The sequence below is a fragment of the Lissotriton vulgaris genome, chromosome 12, assembly GCF_964263255.1.
Source record: "Lissotriton vulgaris chromosome 12, aLisVul1.2, whole genome shotgun sequence".
NCBI classification, from domain to species: Eukaryota; Metazoa; Chordata; class Amphibia; order Caudata; family Salamandridae; genus Lissotriton; species Lissotriton vulgaris.
Window position 1 is genome coordinate 711096085 of NC_141700.1, and position 13274 is coordinate 711109358.

Here is a 13274-nt window from a genome sequence, read left to right on the forward strand (position 1 = left end):
TCGTCAACCTCACCTACAAAGTACAGATATGTGCCGTACCCAAGCTGCTCCGTTCACAAGAATGTACGGACGTAAACATACACAAGGTCACACATCAACTGTACACGTTGGTATTCCAGTATTGAGACAGATATCCACCGAGGTCTCAAAATACTTCCCTTTTCCCTCCTCACGTCCACTTGCTAAGGTGTGTGTATAGAATTCACAGAAGGCACCTCCACGCTGATTGGCCCTTTCACTCTCATCTATTATTGTGGCATTGGCACTGGCAGGGCTCTTCCATTCTGTCTCTAGGTTGAAATTCTTAGTTTACTTTCAATATATTTCTGAATCATCCACAAAATTCAACTCAATCAAAAGCTGTAGCCTGCCCAGTTAGTTGTATCTCAGTTCCAAGCCATCCACTCCTGCCATAAAACGTAGTGAATGAACTGTGTTTTAATTGCAAGCTGAAGAAACAGTTGAATGCTCAGGAGATTGGCATGCTTGCTTGCAGAGACTCATGTGTATCTGTGTGGGGCAGTGCTATTCTGGCTGTACCGTGGCGCTCAGCGAGTGTTTTGCCTAGTGCTGAGTTTGTGATAGGTGTGATAGGCCCTGGTGGGAGTCTTGGGATGGATGAGAGTGGGAATGGAAATATAAGGTTCGAGGGTTTATATTTATTTATTTTTAGAAATATTTTCCGTTTTATACAGCGCGAACTCGGCCAATGGACCGGTATTGGTGGGTTTATGTCAACACGACACCACCAGTTACATTACACAAGGTCAGATTTTGTAAAAAAGACACGGAGAGATTAAAGTGATTTACTCACAATCACAGGATGTTGAGCTGATGTCAGGACTGAAACCTGTTTCCTCAATTACAAAGTCGGCAGCTCTGGGGTATAGCGCCTCGTCATCTCCGCAATAGTGTGTCTGCTTCTAAGTTAGGTGCTCGCCGCTAATCATTTGATCAGCTGCAAGTTATGGCCAGAAGGCAGAGGGTTCAAAAGTTGTAGCATTCCTCCCCACCCCCAGGATTCATCGGAGGAGGGTGGGAGACGGACCTCCGCAGCCGCTGGCACAAGCACCCAAGTGTTGCATCGGCCTGAAATTTGGGTGAGAAGTCAGTGACAACAAACGATTTGGAGCACAATGCTTGACGTATCGTGATTAGTGATCTAAAAACATGGTGTACGTGTTCCACCCGAGGTGAGGTGAGTTTGCACATTCTTACAAGGGTAGTTCTGGCAACAGACAGAAGCGTGCACTCTCTGATGTCCTCTGCTGCAGGTGGCAACAGTTATCTCTTAAAAGTCAATCACTCACACCCTTGCATGTCCTGTACAACAGTACAAGCTTGAACATTTGACTAGCAAGCGAGAGGTGGATGTCAAGGGATGGCTGAGAGCTGTCACTGCCGCTGTTGCAGCAGGCATAGGGAAGGCAGATGGCACAAGCATTCCAAGGGCAGGAGTGTGAGGAAAAATAAGAGGCAGAGAAGGGGGTACACTAACCAAGAGGAGAGGCAGGAGTCAGGAGCAAGATGGAAGGAGGCAGGAGGCGGCTGTTTGTCTGACAGTTATTTGTCCGCATTATAAAAGTGCAGTACGACAATGTTACGCCCCACCACTTTCAAATGTCACCATCCGCCACTGCATTCTAGCACCATTATTATTACTGTGTTCGATTTGGGATCAACCTGCAAGCGACCCCAAACAGGAATATCATTTATGATTGCCTGTCCTGTTATCTTGGGCTCCAAATTCCATGGCTTTCATATATTCAATCAGTAGTCAATAAACTGGACAGTCCTCAGTTTTCATAAATCCCCCAAATGTTACTTGTAAGGACAAAGGTTGGCTAAAACTGAACTTCCTTGGTTCCAGAAGGGCGGAGAGGGAGGCCAAATTGATAGCATCTCAATAATTGTATGAAAACAGGAGCAGAACCCTATTTGAGCATGGTTACCAACATCTGGGATAGGTACCTCCCTACGAATTGTATATTCAGCATTATTTAATACTACTTTTGTTTTCCATTGGGGCGGTACGATCAATCGTTCATTTTGACCTGCCCTTGTGATGAATCCTCCACCCAAGGTTTATTGCACTTTACTGTAAATTTTATGTTGCATTGACTGAGCATTTTTTAATTTCCATTTTGAGTCGTTTGGGCTTTGTTACTTGGAGGCCTGCTTTGGTATCCCTTCAACAACACAGTTTAATTTATGTTTGTTCCTTGGTGAGTTCTTTTTTAAAATAAATCTGCTCTCTGTCACAGGAAAAAACTGTTGTTTTAACAATTTATTATGATTGTTTTTAAAATTCATGTATAAAGACTTAAGCTAAATACCATATAAATAGTCAAGGCTATAAATGCCATGGTCCATTTGTGTGATCATTCCAGGAAATGTCTAATAGCATTTTTGATGAGATTTGCTAAAGTTTTATCTTGTAACCAGCTGACTATTTTAGAATGGATTTAAGTATTTTTGTGTTTATATAAACTTTTAACTGTGCTTTTATGGTTTTGTCATATAACTGAATAAAGCTTGATAATTATGAGTCCACTGGCAGTAGTTTATCCTTTTATAAGGCCTGCCAGTTGTAATAAGCTGCACGCTACTTCTTATTCAGTGGCAGGCACAGCATCTCCGGTGCAAACACTGAATGTTCATGCTATTTGCTAAGAAGATGCTCACCAGAATTAAACTAGTGTTGGGCCTGCTCCAAACGGAACAGTCCAGGCAGAGCTGTCAAGCCAGGTCTTCTCTGAATAGAAATGCAAGCAACCCAAGACCGGTTTTACCCTATTTGAGCCTAATCAGTGAGATGAACTTGGATCCTGTGGTGTTCGTACCCACCTATAAGCAAAACATTTGCGTATTAGTTGTTACGTTAAAACAACAGCAGGCAATTGAAAAATGTGCAAATAAATATCAGCCACCGGTTATTGCTCATGCTGCATTCTGTCCCATTGTTTGTTGCCCACTTTGCCACACCAGGTAAGGAATAACCACATGTAAATCAGTCCTGAACATCTGCAGATAGTGCATTACTGACTTGGAACCCCGTTTAAGCACTAGAGGGAGCTCACACCTGAAGCAGAATAAGCTACACAGTTGCAGTTTGTGCCAAGTAAGTATGAGGTCCAGTCCACAGCAACATGTACTGTTGTGTCCCTAGAGGCCTGCTCCCAATCTAAACATCTGTACTGGACATATTGTGACATTTTGTGATGACCATTGCATCTTTCTGTGCCACAGATCCCACAATATCACCATGAGTATTAGGTAGGCTGTGAAATTCAGAGTTTCAGAGTAATCTTTCTTATACTTACTAGGGTTACCATAGTACACACGCGCCCACATGCACACCAGCCTTCGGATCCCCAGTTTAGTGTAGCTGATACCTTTCTCCATCTTGAAAATATCCTACCAGATGGCAGTTTGGACCTGTATGCAGTAAGGCAAACATGAACTACTGGATAAATTGGTGGAATTGGCCCTTGCAACTTTTACCCTATTGGTAAGGGCGGGCCCAGACGGCCCCATGACATATCATGGAAAACAATATGGTCTAACAAAAATATTGTTAAAATATTATAATTTACAAAAATATTGCCAACCCATCCTTAATTAACAAAAAATAAATATCATTGACAAATATCGTCAAAAAGAATATCTACTTTAAAACATTACCGAAAACACAAATATCGTAAATGATAATATTGCAGCCTTTAAATCACAATGTGCAGCAACAGAACAATCATTAAAAATAAGCATTAAATAACAAACATAGCTCGTATTTCAACAGTAGGAAAATATAAAGAAACCTAAGATAAAGACATATATCAACAAAAACTATTATGAATATATTAATACAATAAAATTAGGATTAAACATGTTTACAAATTTACTTTAAAATACATAATCATAAAAAAAGATACATAAACAAATAGTATAAAAAATAAAAACTTTAAAATATGATAGTACATTAAAAGCACATTCATAATAACACAAAACACCACAATCATGCATTTGACATTAAAAGATGAACATTAAGTCCCTCATTAGGATATTGGTCAGAATGCCTCCGACTGCTGATTTGAATTCCAACCACCATATTAGTATTACGGTGGTCGGGATTCAAACCAGCCAGTCATTCTGGCTGGCTTCTACGGGCTCATGGAACCCATCAGCCAGTCGGAAATCAAACATAATTCCATGTGAACGGTGTTTCCGCGACATGGAAAGTCTTTCGGAAAGCGACGTTGGGGTCCCTAGCAGGGCCCCCTTCTCCCTGTGGCCTCCGGTTGAGGGCCGAGCGGGGAACTATTGTGGCCCCCTGTAAATCCCTGCACCTTGTGGCAGGCGCCGTGATAAAGCGCTATGAAATAAATTCCTTCCCTTACTTTCTCAATCTTTTTTTACTATACATCTACTACACTGGGCACTGGTCAAATTGCACAAACGTACGTGATAATAATATCTGCTGGAATTGTGATTCGTCTTTTGGAACAGAAGACCATATGTTTATTAGCTGCACCCAAATTAGCCCATTTTGGAAAATGACGGCAGGTCGATTAGCAAAGATATTCAAGATGATAGTTACCCTAAACTCCTTGATGGTCATTTTGGGCCCATGGTACTCACAGCTTCACAGACCCTGAATATCTACGATCCTCCACTTCATGATCTTCTCTTAGTCATTGCTACAAAGGTTATTTTTGATGAATGGGAATCATTTAAACACATTTCCTATAACACTTGGTGGGCATGGATCATATATATAAAAAGTTAACCTAACTCCCAAGAGGCTCTACCAGGTAATCTTAGGAATTCACAAAGGATAAGGCAGAACTTGGATTATTTCACAAACCATAACATTGCTGATCAACACTTCTAATTGAACTGCATCTTTTAACAGCATCCACTGGATCTCCCAACCCTTCAGTTACCTTTTTAATTTCTGCTAACATCCCTGACTACACAAGAGTGCTAAGATTACATTCTGCTGAAGATAATCATGAAAGTTTCTTTTGGATGTCTTTGTTAACTAAATGTTCATGTTCTAGCCCATCTTTATCCATTTAAAATGCAACATTAATCTTGTCTTTTTTCTTGAACCAAATAAAGTATAAGGATGCTAACCCCTTTGTTTGTGAAGTGCATTCATACTGTAAATTTACAAAGTATATAGAGTTTCTGTTGTATGCGATTTGTTACTTTTATCAATAAAACTTCAATAAAAATTTATTGAAAATAAAAAAATATAAATGTATGAATAATTAAACAAGGTCCGGGTTTTATTTCGGTCAAGATTTAGATATTTATCTACAACTGCAGTAAAATCAAAGCACTGCACAACAATTAATTAAACCCCAGACACCTGGATCAAGAAATGTTACAAATATTTCCTGAATATGAATTTCCCTTGAAAAACAAGACAAGAGACTTTTGCCAAAACAGGAATAGTTGGTTTAAGTAAACACTGCAGTCAGAAGTACATCTTAAAGAAATGGGTCAGAATACTGTCTCAAAGAACAATCAATCCTAGCGACCTTTAAACAGTTTTGGGTGGAATAAAAGTACATATGGAGATCCTTGTTTGATAAAAGAAAGATAGCCTATTCTGTGGAGTCATTCATTTCATTTCATTTCAAATGTTTATTTCGGTCAATTTCAACCATAAAAGATACAATTAAAACATATTACAATGAGAATATATTCAAGGTAAGTCCGATAGTTGCAAAACAACATGGTAGGGCATTTGGATACATGGCAGTTTACATGATCCATTCTAAATCCGCCGATAAAACTAACTACATCATAAATATATTAAAAACCATGGAAAAGCTAGGCATTTAAAAAGATTTTAAAAATAACAGCATTGTTATTTCAAATCATAACATTTTTGTCCAAACATACATTCAGTACTGAGTGTTTCTTAGTTTCAGTTATATAATAACTACTAGAAAATTGTTACAGAACAAAAAAGAGAGACGCAATTCCCAAATGAAGCGACCATTTTACAAAAGTGCAGGTGCAGGGATCTTTAGGCAATATTTAATAGGGTTGCATACACCCTTAACAACTAAAGCTTCAATCCAGATTTATTCCTTATAACAGAGGTCTTCAAACTTTTTTACTGTCAGCCCCCCTCCCAAAATATTTTGAAGTCGGGCCCCCCTCTAAAATTTTATGAAAAGACTGTAGAAAGCAAAAAGAGCAGGGCTGAGCACAGGGGGTGGTGTGTATGAGATCATTTCATGGGCAGTTTTTTAGTATCTCATAAGCCACACTAAATGTGAGACTTATGAGAAAATATACTACAAAACCTGAAATAGAAGAAAAAACGACTCCCTTATTTGTGGTTTTGTGAACCCCTCCCATTCCTGGGCCGCAATGGAACTGCCCCTTCTGCACTAATCATAGCTGCAGCCCTGAGTAGCAGGGTATCTCCTCTGACTCTTTCACCCCCTTCCTGCCAAGCATGGCCGTCAACCCAATTTTGAAACACTGTCTCTTTCAGAACAAATTAGATCCCATGTGTTTCTCGCCTCTTTTCAGCAATGGTGCCCTCAGCCTTAATGCTATCCAGAATGCTTCTATTCTAAAGTAAGAATGTCATAATTGTGAATAGGGGGACCTTAACACACTCTTGTGCAGGGCACCACTGCATTTGCCTCACTAATAAGAGCTAATGCCTTGTGCAGCAGGACGTCTCCTCTGCCGCTTGTTAACCCACCATTTCCTTTCTATCTCTGAGGCCTTAGCTAAGGTATCTCCTCTGCTTCAATGTTCTTCTCTCTGGTGCCATTGGTTCAATGCTCAAAGCAACATTGGCACAACAAGGGAGCATTGAGCCCTAATATAAAACAGGAATGATGTAGAACAGCCATAATAGGGGCTTAGTTGGCACCTCACACTCTTGGGACCTTGTGACACTGCACCTGCAGGAGCAATTGTACCTATTCCTCTGCCCACACTACTAGGCTATTTCTGCTAGACCTGAGGCCTAAAGCAGGCTGTCTGCTCTTTTCTGTAAAACAAAAAAGAAAAGTACCACATTTCTTCCCCTCTGTTGCTTGGGACACGTTCTATGTGCAGCATAGGGGACTTGGGCCCCAATACCAATCAGGAAAATTGCTCCCTTCTAGCCCTTTTCTGCAAGTGACATAGCCTTAATTGGGGTGTAATGACTCCTCACACCAAAGCCCCAGTGCCAATGATGAGAAACATTTATAACTTTTTTGAAAGATAATGTGAGAATGCCGATTTTTGAAAAGAGTCCTTTAATGTACTTATAAAAATGTCTACACTAGGTTAGCTATTATGAAAATGTATTCTTGGGAACTATGTGTTTTCATAATATATACCAAATTATTGTGCCAGCCTATTTTATGCTGTTACAACTTTAAAATAATTACTTAAATATTTTCAGTGTTTTCTGTTATTGGTTAGGACCTCAGACCACTGCAAATACATGTCAGTATTCTGCACTGTGGCAAGTTGAATTCAGTTCTCTGACTCTAATCTCACAAAACGTCATCTGCAGTGACAGCATTAACCAATAAATGTTTCATAACTGAAAGAGTGCATTTGCCAACAATTAATTTTATTTGCACTGCTTTTTTATATAAGGAGTAAATTAAGAGCATGTGCAGTTTCTTTATGCAGTTGCCCTGAAATTAAAAAAAGTAACAAAATACTTCTCAACCACAGGACTCGGGAACACAATTGCTGGCACGACTCATAATTTAATGTCATGCAAAAATTTGAAAAATCACAGGCAACTGGTATTTTGTTCTGTTATTAACACATACTTTAAATAGAAAATGTTAAAAGGAAACACTTTAAAATGTGTTCTACTGTTGCCCTAATTACCTCTGAATGATAATGAAAGTAGCTAGACAGAAAAGCCATGTTAAGAATGAATGCCATGTCCAGGCCTTTGCGGAATCTTAACACGTGAACAGATGTCAGGCATTCACCGTGAACAATGGCAATTCTATCCTCAACCGCTTCATGTAAATGAAGACGGCCTGGAAACAAGATAAACAAAGAAAGCCGCGCTTTCAGGCCATCATCATTATTTACAAGTACTTTGTGAAGCATTTGCGCCTCCCTGGGAATGCCTCCACGGACCCCCGGGGGGGCGCGCCCAACAGTTTGAAGACCTCTGCCTTATAAGATATACATTAAATAAAAACCTGCTCACACTGAAGACAACCAATTGTGACGTATCTGTCTTCAATATACGTTCAGTGTCACTACAACAACTAACATTCAAGTTTTTACAAAGTGGCCTATTCCATCTTTTCCTAGCAGTGTCATATGAGGTACATAATTTTCCTTAACCTCTTTTGTACACAAGACGTACCAATCACAACTACTATTATCACAATTTTTGCCCCATCTAGATTTGTTAACATTTGTCTGAAGAACCCTGTATCTAAATTCCATAAACAAGGATTTCGTTAGCTGGGGACATACCTCATTCAAAAAGAGTTCGATCTGCACTACATCTTTGAAAGCTAAAAATGTTAATGTTATAAACCCCACGGAAGAACCATGTAGCCCACTTATTAATGTAGGCCCAGAAAGAATACTTTAATAATTTCATGCAGGCCGAAGTCAACTGAAGGGGTTCCTCCCAATAATGGGATAAGCCTAACTTAATCATCCATGTTGCCACATTTTTAAACTGTGGGATGTCCTTACTTTGGCCAATCTTCATAATCTCTCCTAAGCCTTCTCTATAATGTAATAGCTCTGGCGTTAAAAACAAATCCTCACACAGAATAAAAGAGGTCTTAATAGTGCATAGTTGTCGTAAATATTTAATTTACCGTCTTAATTTCTATGCAGGTAAGTACTTAATCAATAATAACTCAATCGGAAAGAAAGAAACAGAGTCCGTGGTGTTAGAGTTCTTAGGGGTTTTATTCCTTAAAAAGGAATCGTTCCGGAACTGGATATCATGTTCCTGCAACCACAAGAGGTTCAGGAAAAGGATAGAGCAATATTTTATTGACAATACATAGCTTATATACTTAAATCATGTCATAGAAAGCAATATAGTAGGCGTAACAGCTGAGAGAAGACAAGATAACAGCATCCACGTGGTAGTGATACGTAATTAGAAGGTGTGAACGAGGCGTGAACATAGAGGTGTGTGCTAGGAACGTCACAGATAGGTGTCACAAAGGGGTGGCGCAAAGCAGAATGTTGCAATGTCAGCAGAAATCTGGAGTTTGGATGCGCGCGCAGCTGCATGACGTGTGATTGACGTGAAAACTGGAGGGTGCAGGGGACTTGACATTTTCACTGACGGAAAGAGACAGAAGTCTGGCATGTCAGATCAACTCGTACTTTTATCATATCTGATATCTGATGTTTGGGAACCATATTATCTGAACGGGAAAGGTCTCTGGGGCAGAAGCTTATTCTATACTGACTGTGAGTGCGTGTATAAGCGCCTAAGTGTCTACATGAGAATGCGAGGGGGCATGGGCCTTCCATGGTAACAGAGCTATGAATTACTTGCATGGAGACAGTAGGCCGGCCCTTTGCTCTACAGCTGGGGGGATGTTTACTGAAACTAGTATGCAGGAATGTATTTTCGAGGAGCGGAACAGATAATTCGAAGGTTGAAGTAAGTCTTGGCAGGCAGCAGGCTGTGCCAAGCGCCGGGAGCCGCGCAGAGAGTAAGTCAGAAGTCACGGGTACAGAGACAGCCTGGGCTGAGGCTTTCAGAGTCAGAAGCCAGGAGAAAAAGGCTCGATGGCAGAATTCAGGGCCTACTTTGCCAGAGCGGAAAAACGTGTAAAGTACACTACAAAAAGACGTTGGCATGGCATACTTAGGAACGGACTATTCAACCCATTCAGGGTGGGTCTGAAAGAGGACATGTTAACGTTGGACGCAAATGTATTTGCGTCTTCATAGCTGGCACAGGAGGGAAGTTACATGCACTTTAAGCTGGTACATGGAGACGGTGGGGTACTCGCTAGGGAACACAACTTGACCATAAAATTTATATTTCCTCATTCCCTCCTTGTTCCCTACGGACCCTTCATGATATACCGATCCTCATGAATCGATCAGTTTGTTCTTGCAACATCATTTGCTCTTCTTTCTTCCTCTCACGTTTTGAGAGAAAACTGGAATGTTCAATGCATGACGTGGCACACAGTCCACAAATCGCTGGCCCACACTGTAAGCACAGGCAGCAACTGAATACTAGGACTAGGCCAATGCCTAGGAAGGATAGGATCTTCCATCCCCAAGCGGTTAACGTTGTCCAGAACCAACCGGACCAAGTCCAGGTGCCTGGATTCTGATGTATCAGATTTGCAATTTTATGAAGACGTGTAATAGCTTTGTATACAGATGGCGCGTTTTCTGGAATGAAAACACAGCAACTTGACCCGATGACCTTACAGGCTCCACCTCTATCTGCCAGGATGACGTCAATAACAAGACGATTCTGAAGAACAACAACCCGCATGGCGGACTGCTCTTCGGTTAAGTTACCTAGGGCGGAGGCAGTTTCATTCACTACTGCTTCAAGTGTTCTAGTTAATCTGCGTATTAGTTTACTGTTTTGGACGGGGCCTAAGAAGAAAAAGAATCCTTTATTAAAATCTGTGTATTGTTCCCATGCCGTTTCTGTGTAGTCGACAAGCGAGAGATCTCTTCGGAGTCTATTCTTTACTAGATTTGTATTTCTGTGATAATCAGGAGGGGCTAGAAAAACAGGTGGCAGAAGGAATGCAATGTAACAGGTACCATCCCAATCTGGAGGTAAACGTATGTATGCGGTATGACCACAAACAAAGTAGGAATGACGGGTAGCTCTAAAAGAAGACTTGCCTTGATCACTGAATTCAACCACAGTAGTACATTTACTATGACCTAAGTGTACTGAACCTTTCTTACTGACACATAATTCACCAGTGACTGGTAATACTGACATAGCGGGCAGAACTGGTGCAGCTTCGGATTCTACAGTAAGAATCATAAGGTTAATTGTATAATTACCTAATCCATATACTTCATTTTCTATGTCAGTTCCTATTCTAGTGGGAAGTCCCTTCTTGTCAGGGTAACAGACGTTAAGCAAAACTAAGTTCAAGTTTCCCCAAACCCAGCTCCCTTTGTAAACAGCAATATCAGGATCTAAGGAATTAATTATTCTAAACCATGCTCCACAGGAGCCATTGTGAGTGAATGGGTACGGAAAAAAGGGGCAGAGCTCCCTTGTATTTCTGGTAGGGAGGGAGTCGGCCACATATCCAGCAGTTTGTAGCATTGTTAGTCTGATGGGAGTGATGTAACATACTAATGAAGGTGTTGCGCAGCGCAAGTCTGTAAGAAAGTTCATGTGGAGGTAATTCACTGAAAGAATGTTCAGCAGAAACATTGTAAGCAGATTGTTCACGCTTGAAAATTGGGTAATAGATAGGAAGCAGTATACTTGCAACAATAATCAGAAGACTTAGGAAAAACATAATTAATAATGTCACTATACAGTGACTGCGGAGTGATTTGCAATATGTACGTTTCTTGAGTTGTCTCTCACTCTCTCTATCTCGATCTAGGGGATACATGTCAGAAACTATTTAACCGATTCACCTAGGGGAGGACTTAAACAATTAAACTGTCTGACTTGCTAGATCGGAGTTTTAGTTTATACTCCTCTTGGGGAGTTTTCTCTCGTGCGGGAACTTTAAAGTCACTTGGCTCAAAACAGTCTTTGGTGGGGTGGACGAGTCTGGGTCTGGTTTCAGTTCATTGCATCGTCTAATATGGCTCGTGTGTATCCACCCCTTTCTGCCCTCCACTTTCACTGCTGTCCTCGTAGTAAGAAGGACGGTCTTCGGCTCTTTCCAGCGGGGCTCCAGCGGACATTTCCTGTCGAAGTTCCTTATTAAGACCAGGTCCCCAGGTCGGACATCATGCGGCTTTACATCAGTGTTGTCAGGGAAGCTGCGGCAACCTGTGAACGACATGATTGGAGTGCAGACATCAAGGAGGCAAGGTAATCTGTCAACATGTTACAATCGACATCAGTAATTTTCTTAGGAATGGGCGTCCCCCACATATTCGGTGGTCTGCCAAAAACCACTTCATACGGGGATAGTCCTGATCTCGAGTGGGCAACCATCCTCATATAGAACAGTGCAACTGGCAGGGCGACTATCCAGTCGACCCCTTTCTCTTTACAAACTTTAGCAAGGCGGGTCTTTAGTGTCTGGTTATGCCTCTCTACAAGGCCTGCGGCTTCGGGGTGTCGGACACAATGGAATTTCCACTGATATCCTAGCAGCAAGGAAACTTGTTTCATTAATTCGGATGAGAATGGCTGTCCGTTATCTGAGTACACGACACGAGGCAAGCCGTACCGTGGGAAGAATTCTCGAACCAGCTGCCTGGCAGTGGTCGGAGCAGTATAATCTGGGACTGGATATGCTTCGGTCCAACGGGAAAGTGCACAAACAATTACGAGGACATATTTGAATCCTCGACAACGATCCATCTGGATATAATCCATCTGGAGGACTTCAAAAGGGTGATCGGGCGGATGAAATCCACCTTGCTCTACGGGAACGCTTTTACCTGGATTGAACTGACAACAGATCATGCAAGTACGCACTTTCTGTTTTGCTGCTGCTCGTAAGTGTTTATTGTGCCAGAGATTCTGTAAACTGTCTAACATTGCTTTTTCTCCTAGATGTGCTGGACTATGTGCGGTATTGATTATGACTTGAACCATAGAGTCAGGGAGAAACCATGTAGGTTTACCCTTCGTCATCCAACCTTGATCTGTCTGGATCCCTCCTAGTTCAGTCCATTTCTTTATTTCATCTGGGGTAGCATGTGTCTGAATATCGATTACATCTAGTGTGGGATCCTTGACTGTCATACAATTTGTCGGTACTATTTTCTTTGTCACGTCAGTTGTCTGGGTGAGAGTCAATGCTGTATGTTTTGCTGTCTGGTCTGCCAGGTCATTACCCTGGGAAACAGAATCTGTAACTTTAGTATGTGCTTTACACTTCATGACGGATATGCCTGAAGGCAGATGTATTGCTTCTAACAGTGCTTGAATGAGAGGACCGTGTTGAATCTTGGCACCATGAGAGGTCAAAAAACCTCGTTCTTGCCATAACATTCCGAAGTCGTGTACAACTCCGAACGCATAACGGGAGTCAGTGTATATGTTAACATTTCTGTTCTTAGCTAGTATACAAGCTCGGGTCAGAGCAATGAGCTCTGCCGCT